We start from the raw sequence: 26685 nt of genomic DNA, 5'->3' as shown, positions 1-26685 counted from the left end.
GCCTGCCAGAGGCTTGTAGCTTGACATCGGCATCACCGTGAGAGAGCCAGCCCAGGTTGGTGGGTTTGGAGCACTCAGTGGTCCTGCAGTCCAAGTTGCATCCTGGGAACCCCATCACATACATGTACCACAGTTTGGGAACCACTGCTCTAGAACATGCAGCCATATTTTTTTCTTGACTGGTAATGCTTATCAAACAAGCTGCAAATGCCTTATACATATCAGTGCCATCATTTTGCCTCAACATGTCAGTCTATTCCTCCTCAACAGAAACCGTCAGTTTCAACACTTCACTACTAAAACATTTAAGGTTTGTTAGTATTCACCTCTCCAGTTCACATGACAAAAAAACATGTGAACTTGAATTTCCAGGATACAAAAAATCCGCTACGTTAAAATTTTGAATGATAAGATACCTAAATTATCCCAGAATAGGAAAGGATATATGCAGTCCCAGAAGACTTATTTCTAATACACAATAACTTACCTTAAAAAAAAAAAAAGCATGTTCTTTTAATTCACATAAATGCTACTATTCCTTCTCTTCCATCAGTAAAATAGAGACCCAGGTTTTAATATGATCATTCTAACAGTGTCACTATTTGCAGAGAGTTAGATCCTCTTTCCCGCTGCCCTCCAGTAACGTGGCACATATGAAATACACATTGATATAAAAGTAGTTCTCTGATAGCAGTGGAAAAAGTCCAATAAATTTAGGAATTTAAGTTGATGATTCTCCTTTTAAAAATTGATTCTGTACATTTGGAAACCCAAGCCACACAGATATTCAGTACTAGAGTGGAGAGTCTGTTCCAGAACATGAACATCTATCTCAGGGGTGGGCAAACTACAGCCCAGGGGCTGCATCCAGCCCTTCAGACATTTTAATCTGGTCCTTGAACTCCTGTCAGGGAGTGGGATCCAGGGCTTGCCCCACTCCGTTGCTCCAGCCAGGGAGTGGAGTTGGGAGCTTACCTCGCTCCATGCATGCTGTTGCTCCACGCAGCTCCTGAAAGCAGCGGCATGTCTCTTCTCTGGCTCCTATGCAAAGGGGCAGCCAGGGGGCTCCACACACTGCCCCCACAGTTCCCATTGGCTAGGAACCATGGCCAATGGGAGCTGCAGGGGCAACGCCTGCGGACAGGGCAGCATGCAGAGCTGCCTGGCCACATTGCTGCATAGGAGCCAAAGAAGGGACATGCCGCTGCTTCCAGGAACTACTTGAGGTAAGCGCCACTAGGAGCCTGCACCCCGACCCCCTCCTGTGCCCCAACCCCCTGCTCCAGCCCAGATCCCCCTCCCGCCCTCTGAACCCCTTGGTCTCAGCCCGGAGTACACTCTTGTACCCACAACCCCTCATCTTCAGCCCCACCCCAGAGCCCACACCCCCTGCCCCATCCTGGAGCCTCCCCCCCCCCAACATCCTGAACTCCTTATTTCTGGCCCTAGTCCACAGCCCACACCCCCAGCCAGAGCCCGCACCCCAACCCCCAATTTCATGAGCATTCATGGCCCGTCATACAGTGTCCATACCCAGATATGGCCCTTGGGACAAAAAGTTTGCCCAGCCCGGTCTATCTGGTAACATGCATGAAGCACAGATATCAGGTGATACCAAAGTAAGAAGATCCATCTCTGGAAACCACATTTATGTTCATATATTTTCACCCATTTTGTTTTGTTAGTTTTCAGAGCACAGGAATATATGCATTATAAAATGCTATAAAAACTGTGTCCACTGGTCTTTAATAGCTCTCCATGCCATGATATGTTGCTTCTCATCTTCAAAACACTTCACCAGCACTCAGCTTGGCTGAGCTCTCATCTCCCATTGATTTCATTGGAAATTGGGTTAAGTCCCTACATGATTTGCTCAACACCATGTGCAAATTAGCTTTAAGGCTGGGATTAGGATTCAGTCCCTCTTTCAGGCTCTTGCTTTGAGCACACCTTTCCTAGGACTTCAATTTTTATAATGTGGTTATTAACTATTAGTGTGCCAACATAACTAAAAGATTTGTAGATATAAAATCTACTATGTATATAGCAAGTGGATTGGGGTCTCCATCTCATTGTCTACATGCATCTGGTAAGATACCCTTTTTGTAATTCTGCCAGTTTGGTTGCAAAACTATTATGAAGCATTTTTCTTTAATTTGTGTAAAACCTCTGATAAAGACAGACAATCACTGAATAATATATTTCTCTTCACAGGTGTTATTCTGTAAATGAATATATGTTTAAGCCTCATGGGGTTATCCATCCACTAATGGGGTGAAACAGTGAGGTAAACAGTGACAATAGCAACTAGGTCTGAAAGAATTTTATAAGGTTTGCTTTATTAAAAAAGTGAGACCTAAACGTAAAGTGTTCCTTTAAATAAAGTTTTCTTGCATAATATATAATACTCACTTATTTCTGAGAGTTTTTATATGGTGCTCATCACCATAGTTCCAAAGCACTTAATTATGGCAAATTATCCTCTTATTCATGGTTAATAAGAGAACCTGAAGGACTCTTGGCAAAGAACTTTCAGAAACTGTTGTGTTTTCCTCAGAAATACTGAAATATTGGAAGAGCCTATTGTATTCAGGCTTCCAAGGACTTGCCACCAAACAGTCGATGTAGTTAAAATGTGATCATGTCATCATTTTTCAGTGAGAAACAGCACAATAATTGAATCATGTTACGTGCTAGAATATGAAGAAGGTGAATGCACAGAACAAAAATATGACTGATTAATATAATTCCAGGGAATTAGAAGAGTACAACCATACCTATGAAAAAGAAGGGACTGCTGAGATACTTGAAAAGTATTAAGGTTTCTAGGTATATTATTTGATACTCAGCTTTTTGTACAGTCCATGCAATTTCTTCCGCCCTGCTTTTCCAAAATCCTCAAATAAGCCACTACATTGAAAGTTAGAACTATTAGGAGATCTAGTCTATCCCACTGCCAGTGGAAGAAAATTGTTTCTCTGAAACAAAGGCTGCAAGCCCAGCAGTCACGATCAGGAGCCACCCAACAACAAACCAGTCAATGTGAGAGCCATGACGAAAAAGAAATGTTCATAACAGATTCCAGCTTCAATGGGATATCAGACATTAAGGGACAGTTTCTGATGCTGTCTGTCAGAAAGAGTAACAGGCTCCAATGATACTAACTGAGCAATAAGGTCCTAAACACTGTGAGCAAGGGTATCACAATCTAGCCCCAAGCTAAAAGGAGTTTAAAATATCCTGAGAGAGTCCCTTAAAGGACCCCCGCAGTACAGGGTAATTAAAAATCAAACTCCACCAGGCAACAGTTTCAAATGACCATTACATTTATGAAATACTCTGATCAGTCTGTTTCTCATGTAAACCAGCTTGCATAACAAGTCATACCAAGTCTACAAGTGACAGAGGTTGCAAATAGACATTAACATCTTAGGTTGGAAACTACTTCTAATAAAAAAATTCCTTATCTGAGCTCTCAGTTCCTAGACAGGATATGAGGAGGAAAAGTTAACATAAGAGATATTTCTCAAGGCTATACCGTAAGGTCAAGAACTAATCTTTGCATTTTTATTTCCTCCATTGAATTAAGTGGAACATAGTACGTCTACGATTCAAGAAGCAAACACTCTAGGAGGTGGTTAGAGTTTTTCTAACTCATTCATAGGGAACACTGTGAGAGATCAGGACTCCTTCCAGCCCTTCTGTGTGACTTATTGTTTTGACCGACAAAAAGCGGTACCAGTAGCTACTAGATCCTTTCAAATAAAGACAAATGATAAAGCTACCATCAATGAGACAAACATTTCTTGTTGCCCAGCAAATCCTCAATTCCATAAGCCACATAATAAGTTCCCTGTCACTGGAGAACTGCATTATAGTATTTCTCTGTCTGACCATGTTCATGTGTCACTTGTAGTCCCTGAACCACAATGAAGAGTTTTACTGCAACAGAGATGATACATCATTCCAAATATTAATTTGCATGCGATACTAGTCACAACACAACCTTTCACTAATGTGGCCTTCAGATTTTTGACAAATACTCTTCATAGGTGTCTCTTGTTAAGCAACATTTCACCAGAGAGCTGGGTGACTGGCTGGCATATCCATTTTTAGAAATTTTTATCCAGTGATATTCAGAGTGGTACTAAATATTTTATAGCCTTGTTTAACAGTGTTGACACCTGCTTTCCATAAGATGCTACAAGGCTGAACTTAAGGATTCTGCTTTGTGATAGGAATATTGGCTTATTTGCATGGCTAGGAGATGGGGAAAAAACGATACTGTCACCAGAATTAAAGTTTTAAAAAAATCCCAATTCTAGTGGCAGTCTGCAACGCCACAAGAGACGGGGGGAGATTGGCTGACATGTTAATCTGGCACCAATCTCCATAAATTTCTATGACTGTCTCAAACACTTCTTCAGGGAGAATAAGAATGTCTTCTCAGTTTTTCTGTTGCTGTTCTCTGAGGGATACTCTTAGGTATCTTTGGTTAGATACACAGGACTCTGAAGTGAGAGCACATCATAAAGTAAAAGCCTCACCAATAGAATGACTGGTCCAATGATGTGACCAGGGAAAATGCAAGAGTCCTCTTCTCATGCAAGTTGTGGGTGAAATAGTAGCACAGTGATAGGACCCTTATATGCTTCAAACACAGCAGGCTTGAAGCACATGGAAAAAGCTATTATTTTAGGAGAGGTCAGTGATATGAAGTAAGCTTTGCTCAAGGTTGAATCCAGAGCTGGCATTAGGATCTGTAAAGTTTCCCTGATTTCGGGACCTAGAAATTTGAAGGACCTTAGATTTCATTAAAAAGGAGAATCAGTATTTTTCAGCTTGGGTGCCTACATTTAAGCAGCCAAATTTTCAGAGGTGTTGCATACTTGCAGCTCCCATTGAAGTCAGCTCAGCACTTCTGAATATAAGGCTACTATATTTAGGTGTGGAAATGTGGATTTAGATTGTGCTCTCATTGGAAAATATTAAGCTAAATTTCTAGTCCTCTTCCTTAGGAAAACAGGGTTGAAAATGTAAAAACAAATGTAAAATATTCACAAGGGTCAGAATTTCACCTCTATTTTCCCCCCCAGAAGATCACAGCATATGAAAAGTCCCTTGTGCAGATGTCAACAAGTCTCTTGATTGCTTTGAGGAATGCAGATCAGCTCAGTCAATGAGAGAGATGGAAAAACCACCCATTTCCACCAAAGGCACTACAGTGATGCAAGCTCTTCCCCTCCTCCGCCCCAAGCTTCATGAAGCTGAGCCAGGTCCTATGCTACATATTAATGTTAGTGACTTTGTCCACAAGGAGAGGCTCCTAAATAGCATGCAAGGCAGTGTGATCTAGTGGACTAAATACAGAAATGAGAGCATGGTACTCCTGTGTTCTAATCTCACTTCTAACACTGGCTTCCACTGTGAGCTTAATCAAATCATTTAATGAGTGTCTCCATTTCTTTAATTCAAAAAATGGGGATAATATCTACCTCTGGGGTGGTTGTGACAATGTGAGACACTTTAGAGATGAAGTTCACCAAAATGCACACAAAGCCCTCCTGTGCTAAGGACCTGGTGTACTCCAGATCTCCAGTTTATTTGGGCAATTGTCCCTCAGAATTGCTTTAACCATTGTCAACCATGCATCGACTCCAGCAAAAGCAGCTGGGCTCCACTTCTGCAGCTGGGGGCTTTGGTAGGAGGAGTATTAACACACACTTCATAAACATGAATCAAACACATTTGGGGTCCAGTCCCAGAGATTCTCATTAACCTTTTCTAAAATCTACAGATTGGCCCTGAACACAGCAGTGTGATCATGATGGACAGAAGTCTCCTTCAATGAAATGGGAGTGGGGGAGGGAAGAAAGAAAAATTGGCTTAAGGGTCCATCCAAAAACACTAAAGCCAGCTCTCCTTGCTTGGATCTTCTGATAGCAAATATTATTATTATTAATATATATTATTATTAAAACATTATTTTAATGTGAAGAGCAGGGTAAATATTAGTATGCAATGTGATTTATTGGGGATAGTCCAGATTGCAAGGTCATTCTTTCAAATTTAATTGTTGTCCTTTGATAGTGCACATGCAATAAGTCATTGTAATCTAAGTTGTCCGGGCTCTTTTTTTCACATTTATTAGTTGGCAAACCAACAGAACAGTTCTCTTGGGCTTTCCTATAATTACCTTGGAGGCTTTTTAGCATCCTCATGAGAAAGAATCATTCAAACATGAAAGTTGTGTACACATTATATAAATATATTTTCAAAAAAATATTTAGGGAAAATATATTATATATATATAAATAAATAAAATTTCACAAAACATGCACCCTAAAGGTGCCAACAAGGCATTCAAGATTTTGAAAAAGATAGACAAGCTTTTATAGTTAGACCTCTTGGGAAACCCTCTTCAGCTCGTTGAAGGCTGCTATCAAATCCCTCCTCATTCTTCTCTTCTGCAGACAAAATAACCCCAGTTCCCTCAGCCTCTCCTTGTAAGTCATGTGCCCCAGCCCCCTCATCATTTTTGTTGCCCTCTGCTGTACTCTCTCCAATTTGTCCACATCCCTTCTGTAGTGGGGAACCCAAAACTGGACGCAATACTACAGATGTGGCCTCACCGGTGCCAAATAGAGGGGAATAATCACTTCCCTCAATCTGCTGGCAATGCTCCTACTAATACAGCCCAAAATGGCGTAAGCCTTCTTGGCAACAAGGGCACAGTGTTGACTCATAGCCAGCTTCTTGTCCACTGTAATCCCCTGGTCCTTTTCTTCAGAACTGCCGCTTAGCCAGTCGGTCCCCAGCCTGTAGCAGTGCATGGGATTCTTCCGTCCTAAGTGCAGAACTCTGCACTTGTCCTTGTTGAACCTCATCAGATTTATTTTGGCCCAATCCTCCAATTTGTCTAGGTCACTCTGGACCCTATCCTTACCCTTCAGTATATGTACCTCTCCCCCAGCTTAATGTCATCTGTGAACATATTGAGGGTGCAAGCCATCCCATCATCCAGATCATTAATTAAGATGTTGAACAAAACCAGCCCTGCGACTGACCCCTGGGGCACTCCGCTTGAAGATCAAGCTGAGCATCCAAAAAGCAGAGGCACCCCAAGTTAACTTGTCACTGTTGAAAATTTAGTGCTATATCAATTTATAGAGCATGTATTGGAAAGCATCTAAGCACTGACTAAAATCAAATACCAGGCAATTAAAAGTGCCCACAACCAACCTAACTGCATTGTCCAAAAGTATCAAGACAGCTGGTACAAGAACAAGCCAACAGAGCTCATCTGCATGGGACTGTTATGCTATTAGACTGATAGTCTACCTTCTCAGCTATTGACATTTTATTACGACAACATTGTGCATCAGCCCTCAGAATAAATCACATATATTAATATTGATGGTAGGGGACAATACTGGCCACATAACTGAAGATAAACACACTAAAAGTTTAATGATGGCATAGTTGGGAAAACAAAAGCAGCACCAGTAAGGTGGATAATGACCTCACTGCAAGGTGAGAGCTGTTGTCTGGCTTGTTGGAAAAGGTGTGTTCCCCTTTAAGGGCTAGAGAGTGACATGCTGCAGCAGCTTCATACCCCTCAGCATGGGGATGCTGACCCATCCCCGCCAGGGGTGATCAGAAAACAGAGGAGACTATTTAGGTCCATGCTCGTGCAAGAAAAGCCCTTTTACCTGGCCCATGCAGAGCAGCACCCTCCCTCTCAGGTTTGTCATGCTCTGCTGAAGGTATTACAATAGTCAGTCCTTTAAGAGGGTGGGGAGGGGGGAGCTAGCAAGGAATTTCCCCTTCACTGACAGATTGGCCAAGGTGAGGTTTTTTCCCTGTCTTCTCCACAGAAAGTTGGGGGCTTAGTGGGGCCAGACATGAAATGGGGGTAGGCTATGATGTTGCCACTCATTACATAAGCACAGGGTGGTTTCCAGGGCACGTGCTCCACAGGAAAGGGACAGGGTGATCAGATAAATTGGATTGGTAGAGGATTTAAAGGAGGTTTTTTTTAAAGGCACAGATAGAAACGGAGGAGTCAGGGCTCCTATGACTGGTATAACAGAGAGTCAACACCCTGCTCCTTTATAGCTCCCCCTTAACCCTCATTAGGGGGGAGGGGTGGGAAGATCTCAGCAGCAGGACTAGGATGGGTAAAGAGGGAGAGCTGACACCAGTCTCTCCACCCCCAGGGTAAATGTAAATGATTATGAAATTATCTTCACTGTACAATTCTATCCATCAGGTACTCCCAGACATTTAGGAATAAAGTTGTGGCCTAATCAAACCACATCCAGTGTCTCCTGTCCTTCCAGCATAGCCAGACAAATATGTTAGTTCAATTATTGCAGTAAAGAAGTGTGCTTGTTTTCTCAAATCCACACCAGCTAAAAACCTGTCAGTCAATGCCACCAAACCACAGCATCTGAGTTTGTAAAGAGGACTTATGGTCTTTAGAACTAACTACACCAATTCATAGATCTATCTACACTTTGAAAATGGCTATCCTATCTTCATGGATAACCACCAAATATTTAAAAAACCCTTCTGTTTATTTTTCTAATGCCCAATAATATGCTAGGAACATAGTAAAACAAGTAAAAGACAGTTCTATTTGCTAAAATGCTTACAATATAGATTTCAGAATTATACAAACCAGGGTAATGACTGACATACAAAAACTACTTCTACTTCTTCCAAAGCAGCAACTAGCAAATGGAAAGAAATATATAATAATTTATTAGTCTCAGAGCCTGTCACCTATTTAAAAAAGAGCACACTACAAGCAAACCCACTGCAAATGTTAGTGAGGCAAATGTTCAGATATGCGTGTTAACTTTTCTTCCAAAAGTATCTGTGGTATAAATATTCTATGTAATGACGGGCAATGGAATACCAGTGAGGTGACCAAACTTTCCTAGAAAAAGCCAAGACATTTCTAAATATTCATAGATTCACACTTCGGGCTGGGACACATAATTCCCATCTTGAGGAGACATACCCATTCTAGCTTGCTAAAAGCAAGAGTGTAGTTACAGCAACAGGAGCCGTGGGAGGGGTTAGCTGTCCCAAGCCTGTGTCTGAGACTCTAGGCATATACTCAAGCTGCCCCCTCCCACTGCTGGTGCCACCACAGCTACTCTCTGTTTTTAGCACACTAGCTTGATGAATGCGGGTATGTCTCCCTTGAGCTGGGAATTATAGCCCCAGCCTGAAGAGTAGAGATACCCCTAGATAATAAAACCAGAAGGGACCAATGTGATCATCTATTCTGACCTTCTGTAAAGCACAGGACACAGGGCTTCTCCAAAATACATCCTGTTTGAATTAGAACATATATTTTGGAAAAGCAACCAGTCTTGATTTAAAAATTAGAATAATAATTGGAGATATACCAATCACCTAGAACTGGAAGGGACCTTGAAAGTCATCAAGTCCAGCCCCCTGCCTTCACTAGCAGGACCAAGTACTGATTTTTACCCCAGATCCCTAAATGGTCCCCTCAAAGATTGAACTCACAACCCTGGGTTTAGCAGGCTAATGCTCAAGCCACTGAACTATCCCTCCCCCCAGTAATTACTAGTAATAAAGAAACCACCACTGTAGGAGCAGGATTTTACATTGGACTATGAGAATTAATGTATGATTTGATTTCATCCTGACAGCCACCCTTTTTTAATAGCAGAACGGAATGACAGACCAGAACAATCCTTATGACTGATTATGGTCGCTCTTTTGTTTTAGGATAAGTTATAATGTCTGCTATGGTTTCCTATATGTATTACAAATTAGGCACTCTAGTTAAATATACATTTCTTTGTTTTAAGGTTTAGAAAGTAAGAAACAGGATCTTGTATTGTGTCTACGTTAAGGAGATCAGAGGAACGCCGAGGGCCTGAAGCCCCAGTGTGAATGTTTTAGTTACAAGATTTAGCAAGGCTTGATTTACAGTGTATTCTGCTGAACATAAAATACTGCTGTCTGTATATCTTTCAAGGTTTCTGTAAGAGATTGTTTGTGTGAATGAGGAATGCATGCATCAGGAAAAGATAAGGTGTGAAAGCCATCACAAATGTCCAGATGGTCAAGAAAAAGAGAGAGACTTGGAAAAACCAGGAGACAATCAGAAAACATCCATTGTATCCAATGCTAAACATGTTAGCAGCATTGACGACCTCAGAGGTGAGGCAGGCACCCCTGAAGGTGAGACAACAAACAGAAGATAACAATGGGAAGCCCGACAATAACCATCAAATGATAACAGCAGAAAACCCCAAGATTAACACCATTTAAGGACTAACGATTATAGGATGACATTTCAAAATGCATGGACTCAAATGGGAATTTACAACTATAAAGCTGAGGTGTTTTGCCATGGAACTCTGAGTTCAGTCCTGCAAAGCCTCAAAGTATCGGAATGCGACTGACAGAGCCCAGCTCCACGCTCCTGCTCAATCTAACTGGCCATTAGATTGACTCAAGCTGCAACAGACTGGTAACTATAAACATCAAATGGCAGGACTCTGTGTGTGTGTATGTGACTGAAAAGCATATGCTAACTGTTGTATTTTCAATAAATGTGGCGTATTTGCCTTTTCCCTCTGAAAAGATTCCGTGTGCTTTGTATAGCATAACACCACAACCTTTGGTAAATTATACTCATTGTTAAAAAGTTGCATCTTACTTCCAGCCTGAATTTGGTTCGCTTCAGCTTTCAGCCACTGGGTCATTAGAAACTTCATCTGCTAGACTGAATAGCCCGTTATCATACTGCTACTTACAGACTAATCAAGTCACCCCTTCCCTTTTGTCATGGGCAAAGCAGAAGGCTTTGGCATCTAGGAGAGAGTTGTTTCTGGTAGCTGAGCAGCATAAGGGGTTCTGCAACTGAAGCCCAGACTTGTTCGGGGAGCGGGCAAAAACGTTCTCTAGCTAGAATGAGGAAAGATGCTTTTTGGCCAGGTTCTGTCATCTTAAGAGGAAACGTTGCTTGTCACTGGTTGCAGGAAGATTTGTAAGCTGGGGCAATGGTTGGGGTACTCGTCAGTGAGGTGTCTGGGAAATGCTTAGTAGTGCTTGTCACTGATGAGTGGATGTAGAAGGATTTATCAGCTAGAGGAGGTCAAGTTGAGAGTATTTATGTGGAGATTGCAGGAAAGTTTTGCAGTTCAGAGCTGGGTAGGAGCATTTTTCACTGGCAGATACAGGTGAAGTCAGGACTAGGAGAAGGACAGGAGCAGACCGCATAACTCTTGCAATGTGTGGAAAGTTTTAGCAGCTGCAAGAAGCTGAAGAAAGGGTTGTTTGCCAAGATCTGTGTGTAGGAAGAAGTGGTGTGAGCATAAGGGTTACATGGGATGCCCTGACAACTAAGTATATAACTGGGAAACAGTGGTCACGGGGGTGGGGGGGGTGCCTGTCCATTCATCCTGCTCTCACAAGCAACCGCTGGCATTTTACCCTATGCCAGGAGCAGTGGAAACCTCCTAGAAGTGGGGGTCCACAGATGCCCAAACTGTGGCCCTGCCCCTTCTCCCTCAAGACTACCCCCCTTCTCACTCCCCTCCACCCCCAACCCCCATTTCTCATCCTTCCAGCCAGTAAAAAGTGGAGGAACCATGGTCCCCAGGCCCCCGCTGTTCCAGCACCCCTGCATGATACAATATTTATATAGTTAGTGAGTAGCAGAGCCACCATGTAACATCCTAGTCAAGTTTTATATACACAACAAAAATGGTACTTTGTATTATGGGGCACTCTAAACAGGGCAAAATGAGCATTCCATGATATACAGGAATAGTTTTGTTTTACAGGTGGCTGTATCAGGAGAGGGTAGAATAGTACCACAGCTCAATTCAGAAGCAGCTGAGTCACCAAATTACTGTAAGATAGGTAGAGCAAAGTACTAAAGAGCTCACAAGCACCCCCTTTTCCACCCACAGAGACTCCCATTTCCATTAGCTGCCCCTTACAGCACTTGATCTCTGATAAACAATTTATTTCTTTGACTAAGGGGCCAAGTCACAAACTATTGTATGTAGAAGTACACAAAAATACCGTGGTACACTCCAGGCCAAAAGTTATCAGACAGCTCCAGGGAAGGATTAAAGAGCACTGACTAAGCTACAATTATGTAATTAGACACAAGACAGATGGAGAAATTACGACTGGAGTATCTCAAGTGTAACAGTCAACAAAGCCACATTAAACTATCTTGATCACATGAGGAGGGTGTTGTGAATTAACCTGCATTCATCCCAGATATTCAGGCAGGGCTTGTGGAAAGTAGAACCCACTTGCAAGTTTATTATGTTAAGGGTTTGGGTTGTTTTTTTTTTTGTTTTGTTTTTTTAAAAAAAAGCTTAAGTTTTGCCCTGAGTTAGCTTTATAGAGAGCAAGGGCTATGGAGAACAAAACTCAAATTCAGGTGGCAGAGAAAATAGAGAGCCTTTAATATATTGTAGAAGGAAAGCCAAGTTGTATTTACTTTTAAAAGACCTGAGGGCAGGGCAATTATTTTATATAAAAAGGGAATGAGAAGCAGTAAAGCAAGCTCCATGACTTACCTTGCATTGCTGACTATTTGAGTTACCTGGGGTGGGGTGAATGAATGAATGAATGTATAAATGTATAGTTTACAGTTACTTGTACTGTGTGCGCTCATGGGGGCAATTTGGGAAGTAATATTAGTTTTGAGGACTGACTATTTTGCAAAAATCAAGAAGTTTAGGGCTAAACTGTAGTTGTGGCTATGGTTATCTCTAGCAGGTTTTATTGTTTTACAGTCTAACTTTTTATGCGCTTTTAAAGAAGCACACTACACGGATCACTTAATGCATCTGTTTGCTTTGTGGTGCTCCACGGTCAACCTCACTCAGCACAGTGTGAAAAAGATCCTCATTAATAAGCTTTTATCTCTATAGCCTGTGATATAAGCAAAATCACTGATATATGCTGCTGAATCATTGCACTGAGCTACTTTGGGAGAAACTTCACCAAGATGGCTATTTTCAGTGGCTTTCTAGTCTAGTGTAACCATATTTCATCAATAATAATATCATCTATCTTTTCAGGACATCTAGTCACCACCACTGTAGTCTTAAATTATCTTCTGTATTCATAGCCCTTTATTTTGACTATTAGTTTATGCTTCTATTAAATAAATGAGGTCATCCTGATACTGCTGCAGGAGATCTGGTGTGAAATCTGAGTCCTTGAGCTGCCTGGCAGGATTCTAGCCATGCTTCCAGAGTGTTTGTGACTATCATCTGGTATGCTTTCAAGGGAGCGATTAGGTGATTATGCACTTGTTAACAGGATCTGAACAACTAATGGCTGTTACAACAGTCAACATTTCTGATCTTTCCTTCTTTGTGTGAAGAAATGAGTTTTGTTTCTGAATTAGTAACACAGTCAGCTCTCTCCAAATTCTTTAGAATTTTTTTTTAAATAAAGCTAGGCTATATATTTTTCTTTCAATCCCTTTCTCAGCAAAAGGACACTGATCATTTCTCTGTAAATGTTAAATTGGCCTTTACAAGTTAATGAAAATTCCAATATGCATTTTTAGGATCAGAGCACTCAACTTAGTGCCCTGCCCTCCCTCCCTCTGAAAGAGCTCTGACTTGAAATGTCAGTTGAAAAAAGAAGAAATCTTCGTGACAACAGGAAGCTCTGCTATGGTGCTAACTTTCACTATCTCTACTGCAGGGTTTCTACAGCAATGAAAAAGTGATGTCAAATACTTTTTTGAATTTAAACCTAATTTCTTATAACACATTCAGCATAGATGATCCACATCTCTCTTTGTGACTGAACGCTCATAATTCGGCCTTCTTTGGTGTCTAAATTATTAAATTCAGCAGAGTTTAACTGTGCTATAAAAGCAGTTCACTTTGTTTAGAGATTGCTTGTTGCTGAATGCTAATTTGGGGGAGGAGACCACATTCTATTGCGCTGTCCCCTGCCAGAAACCGAGCACAGCGTAAGGAGGAAGAAAATGAGTATATAAATTCAAAGGCAGCTTCCCAGATTGCTCTGCAGAGCTATGTACGCTGCCAGTTATGAAACCTTGTTTCAGTAATTTCTTCTTAGTGCTAATGTTTTGAGTTAAATTTGATAAAAGGAAGGCTGATCTAGTGGTTAGGACACTAGCCTGGCATTTGAGACTCTGGCTTGATTCCCTGCTCCACCACATATTTTCTGTGTGATCTTGGCCAAGTCACTTAAACCCAGATCCTCAGAAGCATTTAGGCACCTAACTCCCACTGAAGTCAATAAGAGCTACATGGCAAAATACATTTTAACTAGGTGGGCTCTACCCTCTGTGTGGGTTAGTTTCCAGTCTGTTATCATTATGGGGATGATAGTATTTCCTTACCTCACAGGGGTGTTGTGAAGATAAATATATTAAAATAGTGAAGCAAAGGTAGATAAATACTTTACATACATGTCTGAGTACTGGTGCATTGTGAGAAATATACAAGTTCTTTTGTTTGCCATGGATTTAAGGTTTTCTGACAATGGAGTTGTAGTCCTGGGGCAAGCTTCTTCCCTAGATTTCCCTTTGGAGAACAGATGTTTTTGTTCTGTGTTAGTGCAGGACCTAGCACAATGGGGTACTGATCCATGATTGGTGCTGTGATAGTACAAATAATATGGTGCTGCTGATGTGGGTCAAATTCTGTATAATCAGTGGAATTCCCATTTATTTTTAGTTGCTGTTCTTTCCCAGTGATAGTAGGGGAACCAAATGGGGGTATTTATAGGATTGGGGGAGACATGTTGTGGGAGGAAGGCAAAGTTAAAAGTGAGATGTGGTATAAATATCAATTTTGTTTTTGAGGATAAAATTGTGCACTGTTATGTCTGTTGCTACTACACTATGTAATTGAGGCCCATGCTGTTTGAAATACTAGGCTGGGGAGATCCCGGAACAAATTAGACCTTAATTTGTAATGAATCAACTATTTCTGTTGCTAAAAGCCATACTTACCTTCCATATTTAATGTTTTTAGAGTCATCTTTGGAGACTTTTATAACCTTGATCTTGATGCTAAGGCCAAGTCTTCACTATAAACTTCTATAAATGTTTATTAGGATGATTTTAATGTCACTTTTATAGTGGCAAAACCCCTAGTTTAGATGCTGTTATTTGAGCAAAAGAGTCATGTTGTCGGTATGGCTTATTTCCTTTGAAGACTTGGTAAAGCATTTTTTGTCAGTAGAAGCTGCATCTGTATTAGAAAGCATTTATTGGTACAGCTATAGGCACAAACTTTTTTAGTGTTGACTAAGTCTGAGAATGCATGACAGTAAAATTTAGCATGGAATTCTATTGAAATCAATTTGATTTCTGCTAGCTATCCCATTCAGAGTCCATAGGATTAAGTACAAAACTTCCAGGAGCAGACTAACATTGTAAGAGGATTTAAATACCATCAGAACATTGACCCCATTCGGGACTGTGACAGTGTTTAATAATTAAACTGTAGAACCAACCTAGTACCAAGAGTCTCTATGCCATGTGGAAGATCTAGATTAAATTTCTACTTCCAACCTCCTGCTCCATGGGCCAGTAGGACCTGGAGTGATATGACAGCAATGTGCTTAACTCCTGAATTGGGTAAAGCAGAGCATCCACATGAGTAAACTCCTTGGCCAAGGAGTAGTACTGACAGGTTCCATACCCAGAGGTAGAGTGGGGCCAGGTTGAAAACCCATGCTGTAACCTGAGTGCTCCTTTGTGTGTCTGTTTCCTCATCTGGCAACATGTTCAGGCAAAGCAGCAAGTGCTGATTACCAAGCTGCGCACTAATGGCATGTGCAGGACTATGTGCTGACTAGAAGAAATTGAAGATGGAACTAACTGTGCTGGAAAAGTCACTTTTGAAGTGTTCAAGCAAAGACAGAATTACGAGCAGGAAACTACAGAAGGGAGGTACAGATTGAGGAGGCAAGCTGGAGGGATCCACAGGGAACGATCCATCGGGTGGGATGGGATCAGAGGACTAAATTGTCTCTGGCTCAGAAATGCTGATCTCTAGCTCTCTTTCTGGGGTTTGTCCCTGGATCCCTGAGGTCTAAGCATCATCCTCATGACTAGAGCTCACCCCCCCCCAAACAACTGATAAAACATTTTTCTACTGGAAAAAATGCTGTTGTGCCAAAATCAAAACATTTAGTGGAAACATACCTGTTCAACATTTCATTGGGTTTTGCAGGCCCAGGATATTTGGGAGGGAGGGCTGGAAGAAAGGAAAGACTCTACAGCCTGATGGTTAAGGCATTGGATTGTGCTGTAGGAGACCCAGGTGCAAGTCCTTGTTCTCCCTGACTGAAAAACTCTGCTCTGAAGCAGGGACATGAACTTTGGTTTCCCATTCACAGGCCAATGTCGTCATCCTGGGGATATGGAGCAATTTGGGATGGGGGAAGGGGATGTCCCATTTTTTTCCCCACAAAATATTTAAAGGTCTTATTTTTGTTCTGCACTGGAACAAAAACCATTTTCAAAACCTTGACAAGGTTCACAGAATGGAATTTTCTGGCCAGCCCTAATCACAATCACTTATTTGAACACTGTGACTAGTGCTCCTGTACTTCCAAACTTACTGCTTTCTGCAATGAGTGCAGTCCAGAAAGATTATGGTTGCTGAAGAAGGGCACTGGCAATGTGAGGTGTGATGTGGGTGAAGGGATCCTGGGAACTGGAGAATGCTGAGTCGCAGAGGGGAAAATATCTGATTCTCTTTCTTATGATGACTTTAAAAAGTTACCAAAATTCATACTGATCAAGATCTGACTCACCACAATCAATATCTGGGTTAAAGCTCAAGTTATACAACCTTCTCAAACAAATGAAACCCTTAACTAAAGCAGGTCATCAAACAAATCCTATACTCTTCATCAGTGCCTTGTATATCAATCTTTAAAAATATTTTAAACTATCATTTAGCTTTAACATAGCCCTACCACTTTAATCTATCGATCAGCAATGCCTTGGCCATTAAACCAGCTAGAAAGATTCCGATGCTTATGATGCTATTCAGAGTATTGAGTGCCAGGAGAAGTTATCTTGTTGGAGCAGTCTGGTAACTTGAGTTCCTGTTTCAGCAGTAAGCCTGATAAGGTAGGAGCTCTGAATTAAAAATATCCCCTGTATGCCTACTCTTTTTACGGAGCCTCTGGTTTGGTATCTCCTTGATGGGTTAATTCAGCTCCCATTAACATTAATGGTGGCTGTAGACATGCCCATAATGTTTCCAATTTATTTAGAAAGAAAAGGCACTTACGTGCATACGGTCATGGTGATAGTAGGGAAGTGTATTTATTTGCCCCTTCCTCCCTCCCTCCCTCCCCCCAAAAGTACCCCACAACAAACTTTTGCCACCATAAACAATTTTGTATTTGAGCCTATAGCTGAAAGTAGTCATCTTGTTAACAGATGTTATCTCTGACACTGACAGTTCAGGAATCCAATGGAAAACTAGAGCAGTTTTAAATAATAAATACCTGTTTCACCCCTAAAATGTGAATAATTTATTACTAGTATTGTCAACGTTGAAGCACATTGGGAATCAGTTTAAAATCTCTCCTAGTGGTGTTGCACTGCTGCTGTAATAAATATTAGTTCCTCTGCATGATTTCCAAGACTAAATTTCACATCTACCATCATGAAGCTAGATTCACTGACTCGTATTAATATTTATTCTGAACTTTTAAGCTACTGAGCTGAGCAAAATGGATGCTGTTTTCCTTCTCAGTCTGATTTTAAGTTGTCCCGAGTATTTTTTAGTATCAGCATTGAACACAGTAATCTATGACCACAGAAGGTCAAGGAGCAAGCAAGTCAGTCTTAATAAACCAATCACTGCTCTCCACAATGACAGAACTCATTCTTTTAATGGTATATATTTAACTGCTAGATAAAAGGCTTTTCAGGTGTATGTTTTAAGCTGGGATTTGAATCCACGGGTGGTAATAAACAAGACTGAGATAGTTTCTAACCTAAGGAGTGGTAAGAAGGAAGGCAAGGAGACTAGAATATGGAAACATGCACAGAGAATAGTTAGAAAGGAATCTTGTGCAGAGTACTCTGGGAGAATTCTGTGCATGTGCAGAATTAGTTTCCTGCAGATTTCTTTGCTTCTCTGCAGAAAAATGATTTTCTGACAGGGAAGCAACAAGAGCGGTCATGCAGCCTTTTCCAGCAGTATGTTTCACGTGCCCAGGGTAGCTGGCAGAGAGGTAAATCACTATGGGACAGGGGAAGACCCAGCTGGTGGCTCCTACCCTGTGCCAGGCTCAGCTGCTAGTCCTGGCTGGATGGGGGAGGACAGGATTGCCTCTTCCACTGCATGGGATCTGGGGCTGTGTCAGACTCCCCTCCAGATTTCTCCATTGGCTGTAGGAAGCTCTGGAAACTCCTCCCCCTGCAGCTGAGGAGCAATGGATTCAGGAAGCACGGGGGGCGGGGGGAGGCAGGGGATTACTGTACAGGGAACTGCTCCCCCATCTACCCAACCCTCATGCATCCAGTCTCTCTCATACCCAGGCCCTCCCACTGAGCCTCGTGCCCCCCCCCCACCATGAGCCCATCTCCTCCTGCATCTTAACTACCCCAACAAGCCACCCAAACCTGGATACCCACCCTACTGACCTTCACCAGCTGTTCCTGGATCCCCACCCCACTGAGTCCCACTCCCCCAGCATCTGGACCCCCTAAGCTCCCCATACCCCCCCTTCATCCTCTCACTGAGCCCCAACCACATTCACCTGGACCCCCTGCAAAGTCCCATTACGGTTGCACCCAGAACCCCCTTTCCCACAAGCCCCTGTGCAGCTCCCCTGCATCTGGCTCCCACACTGAGTTACCCGCACCCAGATTTCCCCAGAGAGAACCCTCTCAACCCACACCTAACCCATTCACACTTGGATCCTGCCTTGCTGAGCCCACCTGCCCACACTGGTGCACCTAGCACAGGGGCGGGGGGGTAGGGTTGGTCCTTGTGCTGTGCCAGGTTTGGGAGTAGCCAGTCACCGCAGAGTGTGTCCTGGAGGTGAGGGAGGGGAGCTGCACAGTGATCTCCCACCTCTGTGCAGCCAGACATCTGTCCCTCCAATGCCATGCTGGAACCTCCACATTTGACAAAATTTGCAGAATTGTATAATACTGGGCGCTGAATGTCTAATTTTTGGCACAGAACGCCCTCAACAGTAGCAGAGTAAATAAAGCGAGATGGGGGAATAGAAGGAAACAGTTGCAGAGATATAAGTAGGAACATAGTGTTTGCCTGGACTTGAAGGCTGAGGAAGGGTAGAGTTACCCCCACCTCTCAGATGGGGAAAGCTGAGGTACAGTGAAATGTGACACTGCTTTCCAAGGGTCACCCTGTCTGTCACAACCAGGAACAGATCCCACATTTTCTGACTTCCAGTCAGTCCTATCTGTGAAACTACCCTCCCTCTTATAAATAAATTGGAGTGCAATTTAAGTGAAAGATGGCTATTACACAAAGGCATGTTCTGGATAAGATTCCAGTGGAAGAAAGAGTAGGTCTACAAATCATTATGGTACGCTTTCACTGCCATTTCATATTACACTTTCCAAGTGTTGCACAACTGTAGGAATATGTACTGAGATCAAAGGCAGGTGGTTCTTTTTTTTTTTTTTTTTTTTTTAAAGGGTTTCATGTCTAAGTCCATAAATGGATTTACTTAGCTAGAACAGTTCAGATGTCTAAGGCTCATCTCTGACCACCTTAAGTGTAACACATTCTTCTCACCCCTCAGCTCTGTGCAGGGAATCCTCTTTCACAGCAGTTTACCAATGTTATGTGGTGTTTTCCATGGTAATGGTAAGGTGATAACCAGTACAACTGAATTTGGCACAAACTGAATGCTTGTAATTTCTGTATGTTCTGTACTATTGAGGACTAAAACATTTTTCATGCCTACATTTTTATCCCTTACAGTCTGAATGGAACATTGGTTATAACAGGCTTTTGGACCCTCTAAAATTTATAACACTTACCCAGGAACTAGTTATTTAAAAAAAATTAGCTTCTGCTTAAGCTGCAGAAACTTGAGATAGTCTGCCCATCACATCAGCAGTAGCTGAAGAAGCTGACTTCCCATGAAATACTGACTCTTATAAAATCTGCATCTGAATTCTAAAATTGCAGAATCCTAAAGCAGAAGCCACTTATGCCCCCAACCCACGTGAAAATGGACAAATGCACATTATCCCCATTGCTTAAGGAAAAAAAAAAAAATCAACTCCAACTGAAGTCATAAGAGTCCATGCACTCAGAATAATTGGGCCAGGGCATAGATATGAATGGCTGTCCTCATGGAAAGTATCATGAAACTTTTAATAAGCTAGTAGTCAAGATCTCAGGTAAGCCTCACCCAGAGACAAAACATGTGCCACCACGCCACAGTAGGGCACTGATTCATTAATGACTCCAAGGGAACAGTGCTACCTACAGAATCATCAACACTACCTTTGAGCAACATTTGCATTTTTCTTAGCTGTCTCCTACAAAAACTGACCCAGCCCAATTCTTATGAGACAACTGGAAGCTTAATATGATATAGCATCATTTCCCACTGAATAGCTTGACAAGTTGTTTCTATTTCTTTTAAAGAACTTCAAGCAATGTTGAGGGATTTGACTGTATGGGAGTCACAAGGGAGGAAGTTTCAAACATGTAATTGCCTCCATTTAAGAAGAGGGGGAAGTCTAGAGCACTGGTTACTTTAAAGACAAATACAGCATGAATGACATTTTGTAGCTAAAATTACATTGAGTTTGAAGACCTTTTAAAAGTGACTGATCAAGGTTAAAATTGGAATATGTTTCAGTGGTAGTGAATTCTGTTTCCTGCCCAGAAACTTAACTAGTGATTGGGGAAGCTCAATTAAAGTTGCAGCTGAACTCAGGGACTGGAAGCACTGGCCAGAAGAGACAGATAAGCAGTGGAGATTGTTTGGAATTGTAACAGTCAAGATGAAAAATGAAAGCATGACTCAGAGTTTTAGCTCCAGGTAGAGTCAGATTTAAAGTTTGAAATATTAAACAAATCTGGCAACTAAACACCATCTGGCAAGAGCACTAATGAGAAGCAAAGGCATTACAGAAGACTCCTGTTCCTTATCACTGAAATAGACATAATGCAGGAAGAATTAACCTTGAAAGAACAAATCACCAGACAGATGGTCAATTGCCAAAACCTTAAAAAGAAAAAAGAAAAGACAAGACAGAACTGCAGTTTAATCATATTCAGCATCAAAAAGTTCCAGTCCAGTCAGTTAGAGCTGTTTGCCAAACTATGTCAAATTAAGTCATGGCACACCGCATAAAGTGAGGTCATAGAAAAATACCCACACATCTCAGGTGTCTTTCAACTTAGAGGTACGTAGGTAAGTCATAAACAGGCACCTAGCCATGTTGAATCCAATGCTACAAGGCACAGATGGTGAGTTATATGGGCCCATGGTGCCTGGGCACCAGGAATATTCCTGGCCTGGAGCCCAGCTCCAGCAATGCTTGAGGCTGGGTCTCTCCCTTGGCCCCACCTTCTGCCCCTGGGTGTTCCCCTCCCCCACCCCTTGTGTCCCCCAGGCCATTTATACTGTTATTTAAGCCCATGTGTCTATTTTTACACCCCACAATTTGAAGAGAGGCAGGTAAAAGGAAATATCAGTCCAGAGAACAAGTTTTCATATTTTCACCATTCACCACAAACAATGAGGTCTTCTCTGCATTATTAAAAGAGATCTGTGAATGAAACAAACAGATGAGCAGTGGCAAAATATAGTTAGCAAATGGGAGGAACTATTTTACAAACATCTGATACTCTAATTGCATGTATACTTTGCAGCTTCCATGGGTGTTAATACCCCTACTGTTATTATTGTAACTTTCTATGCTGTGATGGCTAAATGCCTCATCACTGAATGCAACATGCTGATTCATCAGGCTCTCTTAGTTGTATTCCCTGTAATAAGATTTACCTGTCACTGATCTTTCCTATTAATTAGCATTCTGAAGGTTTCCTTTTATACTTCTCTTACCTGAAGTGCAGAAACCTGCCTTGGACAGTAATTATAGAGTTAGCAGCAATGCTCAAATGGATATATACTGCAGTAACTTAAAATTAAATTAATGCAGAAGGAACTAGTCCTCTTTAATGGCACAGCAATGTGAAACCCTTTGAGCCACAGTAAGGAACTAATCATAGACTCACCCAAAATGTTTCCTGTATCATACCAATGGCAGCAACCTTCTCTTAAATGACAAAACTCTTATTTGAATTTCCATGCACCCTGAAACTCAATACCTATGTAACATTCACTATACATTACAATATTTGCCAAATTGCTAGCTTAAATAAACCGCACAGGTTACTGGATAGAGCACTGGACTTGGAGTCAAGTCCAGGAGTGGGGAATTCTGGCTCTTGTAATGATCTATCATGTGTCACAGGATCATTTAGCCTCTGTGCCTCAGTTTCCTCAACTATAATAATACTTACACATCCTTTGTAGAGTCCTTTCAGACCTACAGATAAAGGCTGTGTCTAGATTTTTTAAAAGAGATCTCCCACCACTGCACTAGCAGCATTTTTACCACAGTACTATTTAACCCTGCTTGGAGCAGATCTAGCTACCACAGTGGTAAAAACTAAGTGACCACTTGAGCTCTGTCTACAGTAGCACTCCCACCATTGCTAGCATCAGTGGATGAGCACCAGTCAAAATGGAAGAGTCAGAGGTTTCCCAAAATATTATAATGTAGATAAGGCAGAAAACTACTACGGAAGAGCTCTGATTAGGTTGTTATATGTATAATTACCTTGTGACAAGATGTTCAAGGTCTCAAATCAGATGTTTTATTTTTATTTATTTAAGGACATGAAAGCAATATCAGGGCTCTTTAAATAACCATAGGCAGTTATATTAATCTGCTTGTTTGTTTCCAAGACTACATACCTTTTTTAGAAAGGCCAAAATAGGAGCATAAGAGATCTCAAGCAACCCAGTGATGGTAAAAACTAAATCAAAGCTGAGTCTTTCTGATACCCATATCAGTAGAAGTTACTCTTGTATGCATACCCCATGCTAATGAACATATTGTAAGCCTTCTTTTTAAGTCTAGTATACTCTGCAACATGTGCTGTAGCTGAGTTATTTTTGGACTCACACTTACTCTAAAGAAATGTTCCAGCAACAGTACCCTGCTTACACTAGACAGCCCTAGTACTGTCATCATTGCTATCATTGGTGGGGTGCAGTAGCAGCAGTTGAACAGTGGAGTACTTCCTGAAGAAGTCTAGTCTATACAGACACAGGCTGGGAGAGCAGCAGGGAAGAAGACATCAGCTGTTTCAGCACACAAGGGAATTATGGATGTTAACTAGCTGGTGAGGTCACATCAGTTAATGTTCAAACAGCTGTGTGCTTTATCCACTGAATCTTTTATTACACTCTCTCTCTCTTTGAATGATAAAATCTGGCCACAAATAAAAGCCTTTGCAGGAAACTGACTTCAAACTCAAATAATCCCAACTACTCCTGGGATGCACCTTAGCTCAATACAGCGAAAGATTTGTTTCCCTATCCAGCAGAGCCCTTGATACACAAAGCGTGGCTCTAGCAGCTTAAGTACTGGAATACACAGCAGAAAACTATTTCGGTGCTGCAGCCGCCTACAAGCATTTAGCTGACACATGGGGTCTACTTCCTACCCCGCTTTAGCTGTTACGGGGACTTCCCCGAAACCAGACCGGTTTGAAGAAGTGATCTTTTCCTGTACGCTTGACATTAGCTGAAAACCTCCCTCCCTTCTATATCCTTCTTCAAATCAAGCGGAAACCTCCACACATGGGCGATGAATGTACTTGCTAGACTTGCTCTCCAAACTGAGCGCTCATCTTAAGACAGATAAACTATGGCAAACAAACCCGTGTGCCCCGTGAAACTGCACAGCACTCAGGGCAGGTTAAGGAGCTGCTTGGCAGAGGTACAGGGGATGCATGTGAGACGAAGACTCCGAACATTTCGCCTCCTCCAGGGACCCCCTGCTCCCTGAACGCCTATAAAGAAAGCAAAGCTATGGGCGCTGCAAAAAGGGGGGAACAAGCCACCGCCTGCCAAGCGCGCTTTGTACCTTCGCCGCCTCTTGACAGCTCAGCCCAGTGCAACTCACGTGTCTCCCACTCCGGTCCCTACCAGTGCGGCTGGGCAGAGCCCGCCCCGCCCGCGCGGCTTGCCCAGCCGCAAACACCCTGCTGGGCGAGGCACTTTGTGCAGCAGGGATCGTTCTGCCAGCCGCCCTCCCCCCAAACCCCTTCTTCCCCGGGGGCGAGCACTGGGGAGCTGTCCTGTGACTCCCTCCACCTCGCGCTCTGCCAGCGTGGCAGCACCTCTTCCCCTCACAGCCCACAGCACCTTCACCCTGGTGCGGAGGAGACTGCGAGCTGGTCTCTTGCTGCCAGATGGCAAGGGGTTAAATCGGGGCGGCAGTCCGCACGGCGACCCTAGGCAAAGGCAACTTCTTGCACCCTCCAGCCACTGCGCCTGGCCATACACCCCTCACAGCCCGCCCAGGCGCCTGTATGGCTTTAAATGCACTTGACTCACCTCACCTGCCTCCTCCTGGGCCGCCGCCGCAGCTTTCCCTCTCCCTGGCCGCTGACAGCTGGGCTTTGTTGTCTCCACCCACCCTCTGCGCTTCGCCAGCCGCTCCACCCCGAGAGCCACGTGAACCAACCGGGCAAGCCCCTGGCTGCCGCTGGGCTCTGGATCGCTCCGGGGATGGGAGGAGAGCGGAGCGCGGGGGCAGAGGAAGTGGGGAGGAGGGAGGAGTGTGCGTGCCGGCGAGTGGCGGAGGAATGGCTTTGTCACAGCTGTGAGCAGCCAGCCGCCCTCCCTGCCTTATCTCCCGGCACATTGTCGGCGACGGGGGAGCCCGGGAAGCCTGATGTTTTCTTTTTCTCCGTAACGCTGGCCCTGGGTTGCTGTGTTACAAGGCTTGGATGGAAGGGCAGCTAAATGGAAACGTCTCAGCCGTGGCAGCTCGAGAAAGCCAGGAAAAATATGCACCTAGCTCCCAACCCCCGCTCCCGCCAACGGAACATCGTGCCAGCGGATTGGGACATCTTCATTCACAGGAAAAACATCCCCAAATGAACAATTTGCCACGGTTCCAAACAGAGCGGCCGTATTTCCCTTCCTTCTCTAGTATCGAGCTGTAGTAGCAAGCCTAAGCTTAAGCCCTTTACTGTGAGACAACAAGGTCCCTGACCTCAGGATCTCACAATCTAGGTAAGACCCTACAGTCTAAGGACAGGAGCGTGCAAAAAGTGACGCTCAAAAATCAAGTTACTCCTGCACAGAGTCCCACTGTTGGCATTCCGCCAGGGGGGCCATTCTCTCCAGTTATGATTTTTATAGCAGAGGCCTGTCTCCATGGTATCCAAGTGCTGTGGTAACTACTAGGCTATACTTCTAGGCCTGGCTGTTTGCAGGATGAGGCCCTATTATATCTCCCTTGTTTTCTCCCTGAAGTTGCACACTGCACACTAACCCATAACCCTTTAGCTTGTGTTCTACCATGGGCTCTTAATACCTAAATAGGGGAAGGAGTTTGTTTTTTCTATAAAAATCTTAGAAATCACACGTTTTTTTTCCAAAATCATCTAGCTTCTTCTCAAGAAATGAGATTCCCTTATGAAGCTGTCAACCCCATGTCTTTAATACATTGCTTCACAGATGGACCATTAGTGATGTTCTGCCCACATAGGATCTACATTTTGTGTCTTTTGGTTTTAAGCTCTCATGTCAATATACTTGTAAATTAAACATTGAGGATAGGTGATCGTCTCTGTACATTTTCCCCCTGGTTTTCTTGTCTTTGTAAAAGCAACACATAACACTATAAGTAAGGGTTTGAAGTAGGAAAAAATAGTGAGGGAATTAGTTATGTCCCATTACCTGTGTGGTCCCCACTCTGTGCCTTCTCCCTTTTCATAACTTCTGTTGTCTTTTTTCCTCCGTTCCCTGAAAGTTCACTTTGTGCATGGGTTATAACTAGATGAAATTAAGAAAAAATAAAATGTAAGAAAACAATCCCTTCCTATCCTGAAGTTATGGTAGCCCCGTTGCTTGACTCATTTAAGACTAGACTGGATAAAGCACTAGAAATATTATAGAGAATAATACTGTATGCTGTAGAACTGTCCTGTATTGACAGGGGGATGGACTGTATGACCACATTAGTCTTATATAATAATCAGTCAATATCTATCATCTGTAATATCCCATCATACTGAGTAAGCATGTTAGCTACCTTTTCCTGCTAAAATGATCAACAGTGAAATAATTAAGTGTTGACATTCAAATTGTTATACTTAGGTATCAGAGTTAATACCCTATTGAGATGAATTAGGGAAGTTCACACCTCTCAGAGTTATGGTTTTAGCTTATTTGACTGCAGATTTAGGGTATGTCTACACTTGGAGCTGGGCATGTAATTCCCACCTGAGGAGATATACCCACACTAGCTCTAATTCCTTCTGCAAAGGCAGGGGCCCCATTGGACAGAAGGTCCTGTTCATTTTCTGGATCAGAGAGAAGGCCCTGAGTGAGTAT

General features: G+C 42.7%; 1 protein-coding gene across 3 annotated transcripts in view; it reads right to left on the bottom strand.

Moving 5' to 3' along the window:
• The window catches only part of MAPRE2 (microtubule associated protein RP/EB family member 2), a 156591-nt gene extending 131696 nt beyond the window's left edge, over window positions 1-24895 (bottom strand). Inside the window, exons 1-2 of one of the 3 annotated variants that reach the window (XR_012655347.1) lie at window positions 24676-24743; window positions 23997-24128 (exon numbers count right to left, since the gene is read on the bottom strand). The gene's annotated coding sequence lies outside the window, so the exon portion shown is untranslated. Of the gene's footprint in view, window positions 1-23996; window positions 24129-24675 lie in introns of all 3 variants that reach the window. The other 2 variants (XR_004377288.2, XR_004377287.2) reach the window with 2 other exon arrangements.
• Between the last annotated feature and the right edge of the window lie 1790 nt (window positions 24896-26685).

This window comes from Chelonoidis abingdonii, chromosome 2 (genome assembly GCF_003597395.2).
Source record: "Chelonoidis abingdonii isolate Lonesome George chromosome 2, CheloAbing_2.0, whole genome shotgun sequence".
Classification (NCBI taxonomy): Eukaryota; Metazoa; Chordata; order Testudines; family Testudinidae; genus Chelonoidis; species Chelonoidis abingdonii.
This window is presented reverse-complemented; position numbering and strand designations above follow the sequence as displayed.